We start from the raw sequence: 18,055 nt of genomic DNA, 5'->3' as shown, positions 1-18,055 counted from the left end.
TCTCCACTCTTACATCTCTAAAATCTGTTTCCACATGGCACCTGACTATAATTTTAAAAACGTCACTTCAGATCACATCACTCCTCTGCTTAAAACCCTTCAATGGCTTCCCATTATCTTTCGACCAGGGCTATCAACCCCGGCTCTGTTGACATGTGGGACTAGAAAATTCCATTGCGGTGGCTTTCCTGTGCATTGCAGAATGTTTAGCAACATCCCTGATGCCCCTAGATGCCAGAAGTACTCCCCAATGCCCCTACCAAGTTGTGACCACCAAAAATGTTGCCAAACGTTGCCAAATGTCCCATGGGGGGCAAAATTATCCCATACTGAGAACCACTGCTTAGCCTAAATTCTTGATATCTTATAATTGTCCAGGTCATTCCTGCTCATCCTGAGGACCAGACTGGAGTCAGTTCCACTCAAACCCCATGGACAGAGGATCGAGTGATAGGGTGACATAGTAACCCAAAAACAAAATCAGAGTGCTATTACCAGAAGAAGGGGGATGGACATGGGGCTGACACAACAACACACAAACAGGAGCAGACGTTCCTGGCAGCATCCCCAAGCCTCCCTTCGATTTCCCATTTCTCTCTGTTTCCCAGTGCCTAGCACTGGGACTGGGCATGAGAAATGTTTGTTCAGTGGCTGCCCCAATAGTCCCTTCCATTCCCTAAACTTTTCATCTTCACACTCAGTCTCTTTAACTGATCATTTGAGGTAGAAGGTAGACAATTTATCAATTTAAACCCCTATCCACCAAAAACTTGAGGACTCACAGCTCAGTTTCCCTACCCTCTGCTTCGTCTCACATGTAAGGAATCTCACCACAAATCCAGAGCTTTGACCTCTTTGTAGGGTCATAGCTAAGCTTTGTCGGTGTTTGTGAACAAACATACAAGACACGGTGAATCCTTCAGGCCCCGTCAAACTTGATACCAGCAGGGTTGCATTTTAATCCAAGACACCTCTTTCAGCACCTGCCGAAATCTCACGTTGCCTCTTACATTCCCGTGATGGGGGAACAATGGCTGAGCTTAGCTGCAACTAAAGAGAACTCAAAAACAGAGAGATGGGAACCCGCCAAGGGACCGTGTTTCAGCTCCCAGTGGAGAGGAAAAGACAGACCTAGAAGGAAATCTTCTGACAGAAGTATGAAAATGGCGTCTTTAGTTTCTCTCCTCAACCTCTTGAAGTTTGCCAACAGAGTGAAAATTCATCTGTAGAGAGATTCTCCAGTTTTGGGGTCTCAGGGCTCCTTTACACTTGTGCAATTTATTGAGATGTTTCTATGGGTTAAATCTAACAATACTTACTGTTTTGGAAAACAAAACTCAAAAAATTTAAAAATATTTATTTTTAAATTATTTGGAAATAATGATAGACCCGATAGCATGTTAACATATGTAACATATTTATACGAAAAATAGCTATAGTCTCTCTAAAAAAAAAAAAAGCGAGAAGAGTGGCATTTGGCTTTACATTTTTGCAAATCTCTTTAGCGTCTGGCTTAATAAGAAGGCAGATAAATTCTCATATGTGCTTCTGCATTTGACCTGCTGCCAAATGTTTTGTTGAGGTATATGAAGAAAACCTAGCCTCATACAAATATGTGGTTGACAAAGATAGATGAATCTGAATAGCCTTTGAAGATAATTGTGGATAGTCTCCTTTGATATTACACCAAAACTCGACAAGCGGTAGTTTCTTAACAGCCAGTTGCAATGTGGAATTTGAAACGATATTCATTAACTTTTTATGCTCTAACACTTTAAAATCACTTGCTCTTTCTAATTCTGCATCTTGAATGAATCTTTTACCCAGGGATCATTTTTAACGTCATGCATTGGTCATTTGGAAAATATCAGCTGAGTTATACAGATCTTCCAAATCTGGCACATTACACAATAGAAAAAAAAATTACATTCACTCATGGGGGCAGATAGGAGCAAAATTGTAATTTTTACTTGAAACCTTGAATTTTTCCCTTGGCAATAAATACTGTCAGTTGTTTCGTTGAAGTGACAGGCTCACTTAGCTCATTTTCGAGAAAATGTCTGCCAAATACCCAAGCCTGAATAACCATAATTTGCCTGTCAGTCGTCCTTTCAAGTAAATATGGTGTTTCATGGGAAGAAAGCAGCTAGTTCAGCTCGCAACTCAGTTGCACGAGTGCCTTTGCTGGAGACCCACGGTGGCCTTTGGTTTACAACGGAAGTGCTCTACGTGTCTTTCCCATTTTGTTACATACAAGGTTCAGGATTTAATAAAATTAATACCTTTTTGCTGCTTCACCAGGGATGTTTCAAAGTGAAACTAGCACTTTCTTTCACTGTGAGTGAGTGGTGGTGGTGATGAATATGGTGAGAGCTAGAACCATCTGGTTCCATTGCTGTTATTCATGCCCAGGCTCCAGGAGTGTTACCCACCATTGTTTTTGCATCATCTGTACAAGTGTCAACATAGTGAAAAAGGCAAATCACATCTTATTAACACTATGCAATAGTTTTGACTTTGCAGACCCCCATGAAATGGTGTTGGGAGGCTCCCCTTACTCCTGGGCTTAACAGAACACACTTTGAGAACACTGGGCTATGACATCAGCATTAAGGATATCAGTTTTCAGATTTAAAAGACCTGGGGTTGAATCTTCCCTCTACCACCACTCACTAGTTATGAGAATTTGGACAGTTACTTCTCTGAGTTCCATTTGCTCATCGGTAAAATGGGTATAATACCCCATAGGGCTCCTGAGAGGACCAAGTGAGATAATGCATACAAGCACTCAGTATGCTCCTGCTACAGTTAGTTACTGAGTGCTAATTGTTCCCCAGTGTGGCTCAGCTGGGGGAGAGTCTAGAATACATATTCCCTAAGGTTTTGACCACCTTCATCAACAAGTATGAAAGGAATCGGGCCGAAGATGTATCACCAAAGATCATGGATCTTGTTTCCTGGTAAGGTCTCTATCAGCTATGTCATTGACTTTGCTTCAGGGAAGCAAAGACTTGTGAAGATTCTCAGGGACTAACAGAACTGTGGTATCCATGGCCTGGATGAATCCTTGCTGTTGGCAGAACAATGCAGATGGGCAGAATCTGTCTGATCTGTTTATCACAGGAAGATGGTAAAAACCAACACCAAATTAGTGCTTATGTGTGCCAGCCACTGCTCTAAGTGCTGTACAAAGAATAACTCATTCAATCCCTATAACAACCTTATGAGTAATAATCCCCTTTTTATAGATGAGGAAATTGAGACACCGAGAGATTAGGTAATGCATCCAAAATCACACAACTGTATGTGGTTGACCTGGGATTTGAGGCCAAGCAATCTGACTGTATAGGCTGAGTTCTTAACTACTACACTGCACTGAGGAAGCAGGAAAAAAAGGGAGGGAGGAGTGATTTTTCCAAAAGGTTCCTTTCCCCACCACAGGGCTTATGTTTAAAAAGCCTAATTTTGCTCTAAATGACCTGTTAAAAAACCCTTTGAATCAATCAGAAACACCAGGAAAAATGAAAACTGTACAAAGCAAATACATGGCATGATTTTGAACAACTAGTTAAGTGTTAGAAAGGAGACTCCATCTTTGAATGACTCAGAGATTTCAGTGACATTGAAACCAGAAAGAAAAACATGTAATCCTAGAAAACAACTTAGCTTTGCATCAAACATTGTCTACATAATCATAATAATGTTCAGTGGTTTTCAAACTCCAGAATCAATCTATAGCTCCAGCATGGAAGACATTAGCATATTTATAGAATAGAATGCAGAAGGAGTGAATCTTGACCAGGAAGAAGTAAAAATATAACCAATAGACATGGGTAGGTGTGTGTGGTAGGGGAGGGTATGTGGACATCGTCATTCTACAAAGTGGGAAGCTAAGACATTCTACCCAAGGTGGTTGGAAAAAGAAGTGAAGATTAATGTTATTTTTAGAAATTAGAAAGGTAATCAATACAGAGGGTGGAGTGAGTTAGCTAAATCCTCACCTATTATGGCAGGAAGTCAATAGATTATAAATCAAGAAATAGAAGATAGACATATTATTTAGAGATGTGGATGTAACCACCAGAGGAACTGAATCAGAAATGGTTCTAAAAAAAAAAAAAAGCTTGCTCTGAGGAGTAGGATTTGGAGTAGGGAGGGGTGAACCCCCTTGAGGTAGATGCTTGTCATTAAAAGCCCTTCCATACGATTTGATTTTTTAAAATAGTGTGCAGGGAGATCAGCTAGGTGGTTTGTGACCACCTAGAGGGGTGGGATAGGGAGGGTGGGAGGGAGGGAGACGCAAGAGGGAAGAGATATGGGAACATATGTATATGTATAACTGATTCACGTTGTTGTAAAGCAGAAACTAACACACCATTGTAAAGCAATTATACTCCAATAAAGATGTTAAAAAAATAGTGTGCATAATTAAATGTCTTAATAAATTGGAAGATACTTTTTTAAAGCTTTTGAGTAAATTATGAGTAATTTACCTGGAAGAGAAAAACATACCCTTTCTAATCTCCTTGACAGAGTAGAGCAGAAAAACAGGGAAATGATATATATTAGAGATTTCACCAAACTGGGAGTAGCAGTAGTTCTGGGGGTTAGGGGATGAAACCTTGCCTTGTCGATTTTACTTTAAAAGTTGGTATTAAGAATATGTTTTTGTATTACTTTTATGTTAAAAGTGTTTTAATTAAGAAAATTCAGTAGGAAAAACATGCCACTCAAAAACATGACAAAAATCAAATATCCAGGATTGTCTGTAAAAAAAAAAACAAAAACAAAAAAACAGTTCAAAAACTTTAAAAAGAGAGAGAAATGTGTCATCACTCAATCATCACTCAGTTTGTCTCCATGGATCTCTAGAGGTAGGCTGTTTTCCTGTTCTCTTTCCCTTCTGCTTAAGGATAAGAGGCCAGGGGCTCTGAATTCATGTCCACTCCAGCCCCCAACACACGGGAGAGGTCAGTTCTCCTCTGTGTGCCCTACACAAGCCCTCCTCGTGCATTCGGCGAATGTGTTTTGAGCACCTATTGTAGGCCAGGCACCCTGGGGACACACAAGCCCTAAGAGAACATTTCTGTGATGATTAGTCCCCCTGATTAATCCAAGACCCCCTGCCTTGTGCACCAGGAGCATCCTGCACTGTTCGCCTGGGTGCACTCCGCTTCTTCCCTACGTAATTGTGAACTTACCAAAGATGGGACCATGTCTACTTTATTCTCTGCTGAATCCTTGGCACCTAGCACAGTGTCTGGCACACAGTAGGTGCTAAATAAGCCCTCATAGAGCAGGAGGACCAGGTTGGAGCTCCCCTCAAGTGCAAACCGCTTACTTCACAGCTCCTATTATCTCTCCAGACTAAGAGGAACCAGCATATGGGAGAAGATGCCAGCTTGAGGGGGAGAAGGGGGTGAATCTGTGAGTCAGGAAGAGGTTGCCCTACAGGAATGATGACTCCAAGAGCTTTGTAAGATCTGGTAAGCATTAGAAACTTCCACGTCATTGCCATTTCGTTTAAACCCCGTTTCCCCATAATGAGAAATACAATACTGAAGACAGGAAGGGACCGTGGCTTGTTTTCAGGGCAAGAAGGAAGGCAAATGCTGAAGAGATGCTATTCCACTGTGCCCCGTCTTAGAGAAGCGCGAGGGCGAGGTGAGGCAAAAGCTTTAACGATTAGAGCTGAAGTTCTGGCCTGGGGGAAGCAAGGACGGTCACAGGACAAACCGCTCCTTCTATCGAGCAGCAAATAATGCAGGTGAGGAGGACACTCAGACATGGCAACTTCAAGAACACGTCATTCCTGGGATGAAACTCTTCCAAAGGCTTCCAGTTCACTCTAAGTCCAAGTTCTTACAGCTTCCTTCTGGCCTCAACACCCTCACCTATTCTCATTTCCTCCTCACTCATCCTGTTCAACCCCACTGGCTTCCTTGCTCCTTAAACACCCCAGGCACCTCCCCACCTCAGGGCCTTTGTACTTGCTTTTCCCACCTGGCTTGGTTCTTTACCTCTTTCAGATTTGGGGTTAAATGTCACCTTCTCAGGGAAGCCAAACTTGATCACACTGTTTAAAATTTCATCCCCTTCCCCTCCCCAGTACTTCTGCCTACTTTAAGAGAGTTTGGAGAAAGTCCATGGTCTTGGGCTAGGACTCTCCATTCCCTATGCTCAGCCCCAGGGACTCCAACTGGAAAATCATCGTTGGGGGTGGCCCAGATTGAATTTTCCTTGGTTCAGACCTTATTATCTCTTAGAATCCAACCCCTGCCATCTCCCCACTGCTCAGAGCTAAGCCATCACTCACCACAGAGTAAAAAAGCAGAAAAGAGCAGTTATTATGCTGTGCAGCAGACCTTTGACTCAGATTAACATCATTGCCTCTTGATTTGATCCTTTTATTTTTCTCTAAACACTTAGGGCATTTTGATTGCAAGCCAGATTCATCTTTGGTGAAAAGTAATATTTTGAAAAACCAGGACTTACTTGATAGTACATATTTTAAGACATTTTAAGCTGATAAACAGCTAATTGGTTCTGCTGTCCTGTGATTTGCAAAGGGTCAAAACGATTTGTTGTAAATATGCATCTGTATTAACTGCTCAATGCCAAAATCAGTTTCCACAGGTGACAGTAGAATTTTGTAATAGATGAGGTGATGGAAGACACCTCAACAGTTACCCGTGAGTTTTTGAATCACTTTAATTTAGCATGTAGGTATTATTGTATTCCAAGGCAGCTATGCATGATGCTGAATAGCATATGCTATGGAATATAGAGGGGTGGAAATTCCATTTCCTAAACATGCAGGTATCCAAATATATACAGAATCTGAAGCACAAAGAATAGAAACAGTGCCTGCCAGATCTGTGCACAATATATCCCACACAACATGTATTTTCTTTTTTCCTTCCCCAAGTTTGCACCCAGGGTATTGAGGGAATTTTAAAATGAGACTGTTAAACTACTCTGGATCATTTCTGAGGGGGAAAAATGGAAAATAAGTGATGGACAAACAATGTTGAGATCTTCAAGTCAGACTTGCTCAAAATACACGCTGCTGAATTACCATCCATTGTGGCAGGGATTATAGGATATATTATTTTAAAAGTAGTTTGTAAGCACTTAATAGCAGAACAGTGATTGTTAGGGATTAGCATGGATTCACTAAGAGAAACTCAAGGTAATTAAATTACCTACTCACAAGCAATAAATTCAATGTATATTTATTAAGAATCGACTATGTGCCAGGCTCTTGTTCTAGATTAGTGGTTCAGGGAAATGTGGTGGATAAAGAGTATTTGGATGGCAAAACATATGTGATAATATTTCTTACAACATGTGGATAGATGGTGTTAAGTCCTGCTGCTCCAAGCTCATCTCAGCTGCCCATTTCTAGCCTACTCAGGCCCAAGGTCACTAAGAACCAGACCTGGTGGTACACTCGTCTATTCCATGTCTGGTGTGGGTTGGGTGGTCTTCCAAGATGTTTTTGGCCTTGGCTTCTGCATGAGAATCAGGCTGCAGAACCCTAAGTACGAGAATTATCCAACCAGAAAACTTGACTCCTGCCTGACACAGAGTATGAAGCTCAAAGAAGTCAAATGAATGATGTGCCCAAGTCTAATCCTCAGGAAGTGGGACAGCCACGAACATAATGGCACCCTCAAGTTTGCACACACCCCAAATCCAATGTAGAAGATGCAAGAATCTCCAATAGTCTGCTCACCTGCGTCTAGCTAGACTCTGGAAAAGAAACACTGTCCTTCTTCCAAATGATTGGTGTTGCCTTTTATTTTTTATTTACATTTGATCCAGAGGTGGTGTTTCTTCACAACCTACTGCTATAATGTCTAAATCTTGCTAGCTTTACCATATCTTTTCCTTGACCTTGCTTTCTGGATGTGGAATAAAAATTGACAAAGGCTGGGTTAATTACTTTTCACAATAGTTCCAGTCGTTGAATGGTTCAGAGCCAGTGACTGACATCAAATTCTCCTGGATATAGGAGTGGGCAGGTTGGAAAAACCCAGCCCACCAGCCCTGGGCGGCGCAGTTTGTGGTGATTAAGGTGAAGCTTCTGGTTCAAGTCCAGCCCTGCCACCACCTAGCAGGTGATCTTTAATTCTCTAAGCCTCAGTCTCCTTATTGGTGGAACAGCCCTGCTAGTTGTGCACTGGGCTATTATGAGAATCGGTTGCATCTGTTTATACTAGTGCTTATCCAAGCAAGTAGAGTACAGTAATGAAAGGCAGCACAGGGTAGGGTTGGAAACCCAGCTCTGCCTCTTACTAACCACATGCCCTCTGGGTCCCCATTCCTTCATTTGTAAAATGGGGATAATAGTAATGTCTACCTTCTGAAGAAGGCACAAGGATTAAATGACGTTTGTCAAGTGCTCACGTAGAACAGTGCTTGGCATAGAGTATATGTCTGTTAAATAAATAAATAAATGCTCAGGAGTTAGCCCAGAAATGAACGTGCAGTCTGTAGCATGGCACACAGAAGGTGTTCATTAAGTGTTAGCTAATTATTATTTTACTATTTCCTTGGCACCTCTTTCTAGGGTTCTCATGACCCATTCTCTCTTTCTGCAGCTTCCTTAGAAGCAACCCCCAGGGTCCATATTGTCATCTCACCTGCTTACCGATCCCAGGAGGAAGGGCAGATCTACCCTGGAAGCAGGCCCTCTCGTGCAAACCCAGGAAGTAGCCCACAGATGATGTTAGGAACTTACTTGTAAGGAACTGTCTTAAGCCGGAGAGCTTCTAGTGCCAGACATTTCTGTTCATCTGCATCATTTTAGAGCAAGCCTCAGTAGACCCTCAAAATGGTATTTAAATCCTGAATTCTTTCTCCTCCTTCATCTCTGTTTTTGTTTCTAGTTTTCTTTTTTTTTTTTTTTTTTTTTTTTTCAGTTTTCACAGGTTCATCTGTTCCTTGCCCCATAGTGTTAATGTTACTTAGGGTTCTGTCAATTTCCCTCTTTGTAGTCATTAGGGTTTCTCTGGCACTTCTTGTGTACTTCCATGTCTTCAATTACCATCCATGCTTGGATGGTCCTAAGTGTCAATCCAGGTTTCATCTCTGTCCTAAACTCTATATTAGTGATTCTTAACACTTATGGAGGATGAGACTCTTTCTATAGAAGTGCCCATTCACATCATATTTTTCATGAAGTTTCATAATCATATGAACCTCATCTGTGGAACTATATGGATGAGTACCTCTGTCTAGACTCTCAATACCAGCTGCCTGTTGTGGATCTCAATTTCTTCACCCTCACCCACCCAGTAACCATGTCTGATAGAGTTTACCTTCAATCTGTCTCTAGGGTCTTTTTTTTTTTTCATTGCCATCAGAACACAGGTTACCAGAGCTTTCTTCTCTTGCCTGCCCCAACAGATATTGTTCCCTGTGTACCTGGCCAGGGGCTGCCTTCCCTAGAAACCATCAGAGGGGAAGATCACATTGACTTCCTTTCAACCTCTCCATGGCTCAGAAAGAGGACAAGGACTGTCTGGGCAAAGAACTAAGTGAGAGTTCTTCAGGAAAGAAAAGAGAACCCAACAGAATACCTGATCTGAAGAGTCTATGATAAAGGCAAAAGGTGTAAGAAAAAAAGAAAGCAATTCAACATTCGTGGGAAAACAAAGGGTGCTTCTAGAAATAAAATGTTATTATCGATTCCTGCAATGAGATAGAGCAGGGATTGGCTAACTTTACTTTTTCTGTAAAGGGCCAGACAGTAAATATTTTAGGCTTTGCAGATAAAGTAACAAAATCAAGGATACTATGTAGATATTAATACAACAGTAGAGAAAACAAATTTCCATAATTTTTAAATCGACAACATTCAGAATTATAGATGCTGAAATTTGAATTTCTTATCATTTTGATGTGTCATGAAATATTTTGAGATGTTATTTAATTTTTTCTACCATTTAAAAATGTACAATATATTCTCAGCTTGTGGGTTGCACAAAAATAGGCAATGGGCCAAATCTGGCCAATGGACTGTAGTTTGCCAACCCCTGAGATGTAATTATGTATCACAGTACACATACATCATTAAATTTTCAAATTTTAGAGACAAAGCATGATGACATATATCCTGTTTATTGATAAGTCTCAACTAAGTGGTATATAAACAGGCACTTGTTTTATTTTGGCTTTCAACTGTGTTATGTCCAATCCCTCATATTCTTAATGATATTTTGGGCCGATTTCATAACTTTACAGTCACTTTTGGCTGTTAAAACTTCCAATTGCGTATCTGATTGCAAAGCTGTATCCCTACTCCTCTCTCTTTTATTTTATTTTTCTCACTGTATTTATTTATTTATTACTCCTCCCTCTTTTAGATGGGAATAACTTCAATAGGCTGTGGCAGGGAACAAGAAGGAAAAAAAGGCCAAAAGTGCCACTTCACTTAGTTGGGTGAGGTTGCAAACCATTACTGTTCATTGCTACTGTTCCTCCAGCTGACACTGATGGTCAAGTTCTCTGTACACAGGAGTCTATATGTTGACTTTCCGCTGGAGGCACATGCATCTGTTATTGGAGGGTCCTGTGGGGTCTTCCCACTGCAGCTTCCTTCCTGATGTGAGGTGCCTGAGTCTGGTCAGTCTTTTCCATCCCACCTTGGCTCCCATCACTGGCAACCCACAGCCCCATGCTGCTGGGTCTGCGGTTGGCCCATACAGTACCCTGTGAACATTTTTACAGGCCCTCCTCCGTTTGGATGGACTCAGTTCTGGACCAACATGCATGGTTCGGGAAACGGGGCATGAGCGGATTCTCAGCCCCTGCTTGACCCCTAGGCCAGGTAGCTCTGTGCAAGACAACACCTTCATGAACATCACGTAGCCCTGTCTAGGGTCTTCTTGCCTAACAGGCTGCTCTCTTGGGTGGGATACTGACAAAATGGCTCAAGCTCTCAAGTATCCACCATAGATCCACTCAACTCAGAGACCTCTCCATTCTAAACAGGCGGACCTGCTGTCATTCCCTCTCTCAGCCCTGGTCTTGCCTCCCAGCTTCCTTGCTAAAATATGCACATGAGCGGATGAGCAGTTGTGCTGCCTAAGCTAATATCCAATCCAGGAATGAGATGCCAGTCTCTCTTTTTTCCAGCCACCCTCAATCTTTATGAATGATTCTTCTTGGAGCCACAGGTAAACTCACTGAGGAACTAAAAGTATTGGAAGAAAGGGTAGTTGCATAAGAAAGCGAACTTATCATTTGCCTTAGCAAATGGATCTTGTCTAAAATGCATGAATCAAGGACTACTGGTCAACATATTATTTAGAGGTATGAAGGAATGAAGGAACCACAAGACACAACTAAGAACTAAGGCAGAAACAGATGAAAGTGCTTGCTACTTTTGCTTCCCCGTTGTACAGGTACGGAAACTCATGCTCAGAGGTTTAGCAATTTCCAAAGTCTTGTAGGTAGTAAACGGGAGATTCAGGTGGGAACCCAGGTCTACCTGACCTCAAAGCCCCTCCTACTATCTGATATTCTTTGTGGCCACGCATAAATTGTTAAAGGCCCATTTGCTCCTACATTGAAAAAGTAGACTCTGGCAGGGTCATGGGATGCAGGAAAAGAAAAACAGCCTTGGTGTTTTGTAGGCTTCTTTTTAACCTCAGAAACATTGGTTTTCATTGCGGATACTTCCACATGTCAGAGTATAATGTTCAAATCGTTAAAAACATAATTCTCCTAAAATACACAGTGAGCTTATGTCAAGTTTTATTCATCAGTGAGAGAACCAGCAGAATGACAAAGCTGGCTCAAAGGAAGATGTTATGTACTTTTTTTTCGAAGAAAAAAAATCTGAGGGTCTTCCCTGGTGGCTCAGTGGTTAAGAATCCGCCTGCCAATGCAGGGGACACGGGTTCGAGCCCTGGTCCGGGAAGATCCTACATGCCATGGAGCAACTAAGCCCATGCACCACAACTAATGAGCCTGCGCTCTACAGCCTGCAAGCCACAACTGCTGAGCCCGCGTGCCACAACTGCTGAAGCCCACGCTCCTAGAGCCCATGCTCCGCAACAAGAGAAGCCTGAGAAGCCTGCGCACCACAACGAAGAGTAGCCCCCGCTCACCACAGCTAGAGAAAGCCCACGCAACAAAGGCCTAATGTAGCCAAAATTAAATAAAATTAAATCTTTTAAAAAAATATCTGAAATAATATCATTACATTATATATAAAACTGATTAATGTACTAGAGGGTGAGCAATAGTCCACAACATTTGAGGTTATCTCCTCTAATGAACAGAAATCATTTGTACGTCTACTGAACTAAAAAATATATGTGCATCTTCCCAAGTTTTTGACAAGTAAACATCCAACTATACAGCTGGGCCTGAATCTATAATAAAAGCTAAGTCAAACAAAGGTACATTCCCCCGGAGAATTAGATGACCACTTAAGTAAGCTTGTTAGATACTGCTCTATGACATTAAACATTAAAAGGACACAGTCATCTTTTTGCCTGATTTCTTGTTTTATTTTTTTCTTGGTGTGTGCTGGTTACCCACACCAATCATCCATGCTAATAGCTTACATTGGTCACCCAACCTTGAATTGCCCGTCATTTGCCTTTATTCCAATCCAGAGATAACATCTCAAATGATTAAGCAAAAAAAAAAAAAAAAAAAAAGTATTTTCAAGCTATCTACTTTCTAAGATGAGTAGAATCCTAGGGTCAGAAGGCTGGGTTTGAGGTAGAAAAAAGAGGAGTCCTTTCCATCAAGGATGACGCAACTAAGAGTAAGATTCAAAACCATTTAACCACAAGTAGGACAGAAGACGAGCCAATTAGAATGGATGCTTCCATAGGGCTGGAACGTGATCGTGATGGCCCTGCTGGGCCAGGTTTTAACCTCTCACTTGGTGGATCTAGTGGATGTTTGAGAGGTTCCATGAAGGGCTTAGGGCTAGTGGTGGGTTTTGGTGAGGGACTTGGACCAGGTGTTGTTTATCAACAGGGAGGGAAGTATTTCGACATTTTAACAAACAGTATGGTTATACAAACATGTTCTGGCTGAATGTTAGGCATATGCTCACACCTCAACCTCTGCCACCTTCCCCATCCTGACCTGCCCCCAAACACAGTCATGGTCAGTCTCCCCCATCCTGTCTTGAGACTCCAGCCCATTTCTCTCTTCTATCTGCCTCATGGGCTTTAGGGTCAAGGTAGAAGAGTGGAGAGAAAGGAATAAGGAGAAGGTCAGGAGTAGGGAAGAGAGTAAGAGAGTTCTAATGCATTTTGCACCCACGTCCCAGGGAAGGTGCAGCATTAAATCTAGGACGGGAGAGCAGAAGTGACTACTTGGTACTGTTTCTAAGCTCTAGAGATATAGTAGTGCCCCAAACAGACAAGAATCCCTGTACTTATGGAGTTTATATTCTTCTGGGGGCAGATAGGAGATGTGAAAATTATGAGTTAATATATGTGAAAGCACCTAGCATGGGCTTGGCACATAGAAAATACTTATGTCCTTCTCCCAGCCCTGTCCTCAACCGCGTCTTTGAAGCTTCCCCGAAGGCTTCTGAACACATAAATAAAGCTGGAACCCCATCTGGCTGAAAAAGTCAACCATCTGGAGATTTGGAAATATGGGGGAATTTCTAATGAATGGCTAATTTTTTTCAGTTTTTCAGCCAGATGTTTGATGTCATCCAGGCCCATCTGTAGCAGAAATAGCAGTTTATTGAACCTCTTTTTCATAATTTTAACTTCCCTGTCCTAAAATCCTAAGTGGGCTTTCTTTTCTTAGTAGGCAATTTTTTAATGAATTGAAGAAGTGATTATTGACTAATAAAGAGCAATTCAGCAATCAAAAACGAAAATGTCAGAAATTTGGATTTAAAGGGGCTTTTAGATCATTTTCAGGGCTCAAAAGGCAGCCTATGGGTCAAATTCAGCCAGAAAGTGAGTTTGGCTTGGCTGGCACTTCATGTTTAAAGAGTTAAACTAGTTGCCCACATTTTAAAAATCAGGAGATTTAACATCTAGCTTTTTAAAATGTGGAATATTGGGCCAAGTTTGGTATACATTTCCCAGAGTAAAGATCGACTCAAGCCACGTAGTAATTGTTTCCAATGTGCCACAGTCCGCACCGCTCTCCGTTGCCCACACACTGAGACCAAGTTTCAGTTACCTCACATCTTCTCAAACACACTCTTACTCCTTCCCCCACCCCAATATAACTGAGGTAAGAGGACAGTGAAATGTTTGTTTCACACTTTACATTACCTGCTGAGTCCCCAGGGACCTTTGGATTTGTTACTTCCTAATCTTATCTGAAGCTCTCATTTTAGAACTGGGTAAACTGAGGTCCAAAGGAGGAAATAACGTACACAATTCACGTAACTATCAGTGACAGAAATGTGATTAGCACCCAGGGTTCCTTGCTACTAGGCCAGTGGTCTTTCCATGATCTAAACACATCACTTTGATTATAACTAGGACTTCAAGAGGTTTCTTAATGAGAGAATCACATATTAAACATGTTCTCATTCAAATTCACACACCGCCATCGAAAGCACGCAGCAGGTAGGGGCACTGCCTTGTGTGCTTTCCGGCTAATGAGTCAGGCATTCATTCTGGCTTCTCATTGTGGGTGTCTCTACATAGGTCGATTGTTTTTTCATTCAAAGAGTGTCCTTTGCTGCCTCTGAGTTTTTGCCTGTCTGGTGGCTCCTGCCCCCCTGCAGAGGCTGCACAGGCATGCTGAGTGTTCTGGGATCTGGGGCTTCTGAATGGAAAAACCCATGTGTCAGGACATTCTCACAAGTTAATATTTGTACCAGTAGCAACCTATCCACTAGAGCATGAATTAATGCTCCCTAGCAAGTGCTCAGTGAAGCAACATGGCTTAGGTGAAGTAGTGTCTGCTGAGTTTAGGTATGTGACCTTGGGCAAGTTATATAACTTCTCCTGGCCTCAGTTTTCTCATCTGTAAAATGAGGCTAATACTTTTACCTACATCATTGAACGCCTTTGAAGATGAAAGTTATTTTTTCAAAATTCTTAGCACAATCCTAGCACATAATAAGTGCTAAATATAAATGACTTTCTGGTGAGTTATAGAAATGAAAACTGGAAACATCTTTTCTCTCACTTGAGAGACGTGATTCTTCCGAGACGTGATTCTTCCTAACACCATGGTCATTCCCAGACCCATTGTAAATACTCAACATGTGTTGGCTTTAATATCATAATTGCTTGGAGGAGTTTTAGAAAATTAAGATTCCAAGTGATCCGCCACAGACCCATGGAGGCAAAGAACCTAGTTGTGGGGGCCTGATAATCTATTTTTTAAATCTCCCCATATGATTCTGTTGACTAGTTAAGACTGGAAACAATTGATGTAGTTTTCTTATACTTGAATATTTTTGGTGGTAGACAACTCGTAACTTCTGAAGGCCCCCCATGCCATATTAGATAGTTACTTATATTGAGGTAAAACCTGTTTTCTTCTAGCTCCTACTTCTAACCCATTGAGGCCACATAGAACATGTCAAATCTTTTTTCCATATGACAGCCCTTCAGATATTTGCAGGCAGCTGTCACGTCCCTCTGGAGCATTCTCTTCTTTTGTATGAAATAGCCACATTTTCTCATGACTCTTAAAAAAGTATGGATGCCCGCCACCACCCCCCCCACCGCCCCAGTTATCCTTTAACACTTAAAGGACCAGAAAAATGAGGATGCTAAGGCTTTGGGAGATAGGACATACTGAGCAGGAGATAGCTGTACACCTTCATTTCAGTAGAGGATGGACGCTGCCTACTGCATGTGTCTTCCCATGCAGAAAGCAGATGTTACTGCAAATTCCTTGAACACTTGATATGTTCATTACATGAAGGAAAATCTTGGCTTCAGATTTCAGCCAGGCCTATCTAGGTGTTGAGTATATGGGTGTACACATAGCTAAATTTTTATTGTGATTCATTAAGGTTCATGCATCTTACTGTATTAACACTTCAAAATGTAAAAAAAAAAAAAAAAAATAGCTGGGCCAAATTGCATGGAGACTGCAAGAAATTTTCTCAGAAGAATTCACCTGACCAAGAACATATCTTAGATTAATCTAATTTCTTCTTGATTCAAATTCTCACTTCTCCCACTAAGCCCACAGAATACCTGGGTGGGGTTCCAATTCCTTGTACAAACTGTGGGTGTAGGAGATGGTGTTGGAGAAAAGAGAAACCATCATTTGAGAAATTCTGAGCAAAGGATTCAGGAATTTCATGCCCTAAGAGGGGAGGTCAAAATTGGTGATTAGTTGTGAATTCCCAGGTTTAGGTCAAGGGGGCAGAAGAATTGGAAATAACTGAAACTTGGTCTATGTGTGTGCCATTTCTGGATTGGGAGGCACCTCAGAATTTTTATGCCAACCCTGGAACCATGTAAGCATCAAAACATCCACCAAATCTCAACTTTATAAAAGATGACTCAATTCTTTATTGTTAACATAGGAAAGGGAATTATGATATTTCCTTAAGGTAAATGACTTCACCCTATCTGATCACAAATAATCACAGATATTAGATTTTTGTCAATGTTTAGGAAAGCATCTCCATCAGTACCTCGTATACAATAAGAGCTTTGGATAGTGCTAATTCATGACCACCTATTCCAAATTAATTATTTACCAGATTAATATACTGAGGGTTGGATGGGTCAATGTCTTAGCCAAGGTCACACAGGCAGTTTGCAGCATTACCCAGGTCTTCAGACATCAAATCTGAATGCATCCTTGTTGCATTTAAAGTAGTCCTTTCCTACCTGGGCTTCCCACCAGTTGCAAATTTGCGATGGAAACAGAATCAACTCTAGTAGTGCTACAGTCAGGAGAGCAGTTGTTCAGAGTGTCAGAAGATGGGAGGAAGGCCAGGCAATGATGCAACATTACACTAGCAAGTGATGTAATAGCATGATTTCCTAAGCAATTTACATAAATGCAACTTCTCAAGAAGCCCTGACAAATGCCAGCCAGTAGGAATGCAGGCATGGAGAACCAATGGTAGGCAGGGGAGGAGAGCACATAAGAAACACAGATTTCCTTGCTCATCACTATGACAAGCTTCACAGATTCCTCAGAAGCCTGAGAAAACTCCCTTCTGCCCCTCTAATCCAGTGCCTTCCCTCAGGCACATAGGCTCTAAAGAGCTTTGGTTTCCTTCTCTATTTTTCTGTTTACTCCTACTGACATCCAGGCATTGCCCAATGATGCTGAGAGTGACTCCTGGTGTACTGAAAGCAAGTTTAGTAGTGAGACAGGCTACCTAAGAGCTTGACTTTCTAAAATTGGTCTGTCCTCTTCATTATAATTTAGAATGAATCCTCAATTTTTTGAATGAGAAGTGGTATGCTGTGATTCTTGGAGAATCAATCTTATGCAAATGTCATAGAAATATATTTGTTGGGTTTGCAGATGGTTTAGGAAAGAAGACAGGTGGACACCAAATACCAAGACTTCAATTTTGTTTTTTGATCCCAAATGGAGATGTATTAATAAGTTTTCTTAAAATGTGTGTGTGTGTGTGTGTGTGTGTGTGTGTGTGTGTTTAGAGGTTCATATATGTTAGTCTGGAACTGGTTGCAAATGGAAGTTCATGAAAATATCTAGTTAGACCAAACTCAGAAGAAACTGACAAGACTATGTTGAGAAATAAGGAAATAGCGCAGAGTGTGCCAGGCTAGGTCAGAATTAATCTCCCTCTCTCTCTCTCTCTCTCTGTCTCTCTCCCCCTCCCCCTTCCCTCCTTTTCTGTCCCTTCACCTCTCCGCCACTGAAATGCAACTTAAGCAGAGCCAAAGACCCCATTTCAAGCCAGAGATCAAAGCAAAGCAGTTCACAATATACCTAGAGATTTTAGATTTGAAGACTTTTTCTCAACTGCAGAAGCTGCCTAGAGTACCACAAAATCTCATCTCATGGCGCTTATACCAAAAACAATCAACAAGACCCAACCCTTTTATCCCACACAGCATTAGTCTTGCTTGGAACAATCTGGACATCT

The 18,055-nt window shown here is 41.5% G+C and overlaps 1 protein-coding gene and 1 long non-coding RNA gene across 2 annotated transcripts in view; one reads left to right on the top strand and one right to left on the bottom strand.

The window, feature by feature from the left end:
* Positions 1–18,055, top strand: part of LOC114487692 (uncharacterized) — a 192,854-nt gene that overhangs the window by 168,827 nt on the left and 5,972 nt on the right. The gene's annotated exons all lie outside the window — the stretch shown is intronic.
* The window catches only part of CACNG3 (calcium voltage-gated channel auxiliary subunit gamma 3), a 99,664-nt gene that overhangs the window by 80,846 nt on the left and 763 nt on the right, over positions 1–18,055 (bottom strand). The gene's annotated exons all lie outside the window — the stretch shown is intronic.

Source organism: Physeter macrocephalus, chromosome 14 (genome assembly GCF_002837175.3).
Source record: "Physeter macrocephalus isolate SW-GA chromosome 14, ASM283717v5, whole genome shotgun sequence".
In the NCBI taxonomy this organism is placed as follows: Eukaryota; Metazoa; Chordata; class Mammalia; order Artiodactyla; family Physeteridae; genus Physeter; species Physeter macrocephalus.
This window is presented reverse-complemented; position numbering and strand designations above follow the sequence as displayed.